Consider the following 2,551-nt stretch of genomic DNA (forward strand, 5'->3'; position numbering starts at 1 on the left):
TGTCTGTTTACACTGATTGTATCTAAGGTTATATTAGAGTCTGAAGAGGTTCATCGTATTATCACATGAATGATATTATCAGTGATGTGATCAGTAATGTCAAATGAGATGTCATCAGTGATGTCATCAGTGATGTCATTTGAGATGTCATCAGTGATGCCATTTGAGATGTCATCAGTTATGTCATCCGTGATGTCACTGACCATGTCATGAATGATGTAATATGTGACATCATCAGCAGTGGATTGCGGGTGCGCGATATATAGTTATTGCAACTAACTATATATGCGAATTTCTATGGTTTTGTGCGAGTAAAATAAGGTTTTGTAAATGCTAATCCCTAACTATATATGGTCTATAACCTATGGTTTTTTCAGTGAATTTTCAATGTTTTTGTAAATGCAAATTCCTAACTATATATGGTCTATAACCTATGGTTTTTTCAGTGAATTTCATTGGTTTTTTAAAAGCTAATATCTATAGCTGTAAAATATATTCTTTATTACGTGATGCATCACGTAGCCACGTGAGACGCCTCATGACGCGTCGCATAAACGTGACGTATCGTCTCTGCAGCGCAAACAAAACCCGTAACGTAAGCGCGCCAGAGCACGCTTACAGATATATATATTTTTCTTAACCTTAATTAGACAAAATCCACACGTGCACATATCTTGAGGCCTTGCAAAGGCACATCAAACAAACAGTCCCTACAATTTTGCCAAGTTTGGTGGAAATCTATTCCTTTAAATTTTATTTTACTGTTTCTCTTGGTTTTCCCCTTGTTACACTTACCGGAACGCTACCCGGTACGCAAACCGGACGCTCCAAAAACACAAGATGTCGGACTCCCGTTACGCTGCCGGTTAGTTGGGAAGCGCCTCTACTGCGAAAAATCCCAATTTTTTTTTTCTTTTGCCCCGCGGGGAACTTTAATAGCCCCCTCATCAATCCTAGGGGGTCAGGAGGGGTCTACCTTACCCCTTTCCTTCATTTACACCTTTTTTTTTCCACCTCTTGTCTCTCGATCCTACCGAGAGACAAGATGGCGGCCGCTCCGGACTGTTTACAATGTTGACAGCCAATCAGCTTCTCCTCAGACTCCCGTTACGCTGCCGGTTAGCTGCCCGGTTCGCGTACCGAGACGCGCCTCTACAACGAAAAATCGCAAATTGTTTTTTTTGGCCCCGCAGGGCACTTTAATATCCCCCTCATCAATCCTAGGGGGTCAGAAGGGGTCTACCTTGCCCCCTTTCCTTCATTTCCCCCTTCGTTTTGGCCTCCTCTTGTCTCTCGATCCTACCGAGAGACAAGGTGGCGGCCGCTCCGGACTGTTTAGAATGTTGACAGACACCGGAGAGCCAATCAGCTTCGCTTCGCAAAGCTCCGTTACGCGAAAAGTACTCGAACTGGTTCGCTATCCGGGACACTGTCACAGATATATCTGTTTTTTAAAACGTTAATTTCTCAAAATCCACTGGAGCACATATATTGAGACCCAGCAAAGGCACATCGGGCTAACAGTCCCTACAATTTTACCAAGTTTCGTGTGAATCCATTCAGCCGTTCGAGCTAAAAGTGAGGCCAAACGCCCTATGGAAAAATGAATGGGAAAAACGCGTTTTGGGACCCCCCTTTTTTCTCGGCCCCCCCTTGACGAAACCCCCCCCAAATTTGCAGGGGCTGCTCGGAAACAAAATGTGCCATTTTCCTGAAAATTTCAGCCGATTCCGTCCACAAACGCCAAAGTTATTAGACATAGAATTTTCAAAAGTTCCATAGAGAAAAAATCCTAACTATATATACCTACTGGCTATCGCCAGTAGGTAATATATATATATATATATATATATATATATATATATAGATATAGATATATATATATATATATCTATATATAGATATATATATATATATATCTATTTATATATATATATATATATATATATATAAACGAGCAAATGTCCTAAGATGAGAGGAGCATCAGTAGCTGGTGCCGGCGGCAAAGTTCAGGACACCCTCGCGGTAATTACTTTCAGCAATAACTTCTCAGAAGAGAAAAACGCAGCACACTACTTCGTTAGTTGAATTATTTGTTTATTTTCTGTAGGGTCCCCACCTACGCGTTTCGGACATGAAGCTGTCCCTGATCACGGTAACAAACAATAGTCCATCATTACTGTTTACCTTATATGACTGTAGACACCACATGGCTATTAAGATGCATTGTGGGCTCAGTAGTTTTTGGATCAGTGTAATTCCAAACAATGCACTGTGAGTTTCCGGATCGCGGCATTTACACGACACAATTAGAGCTCTTTGAGTGATTTTAGAGAGTGATTGCCAATGCGCGAAATATTTGTCCGATGGACTATTGATAATCATGTGGCTGGGTTCGCTCACGTTATATAGCGCAAATTATCACCGCTAGGGGAGTGACGGACTGAGTGTCCATGTTAATAGTAGTGGCTGAGTGCCTAAGAGTTCCATGTGAGTCACAATTTGTGGTCTATCAAATACAGTGTTTTTGTGGAAAGAAATACATTGGCTC

The sequence above is a fragment of the Lissotriton vulgaris genome, unplaced genomic scaffold, assembly GCF_964263255.1.
Source record: "Lissotriton vulgaris unplaced genomic scaffold, aLisVul1.2 SCAFFOLD_394, whole genome shotgun sequence".
Lineage (NCBI taxonomy): Eukaryota > Metazoa > Chordata > Amphibia > Caudata > Salamandridae > Lissotriton > Lissotriton vulgaris.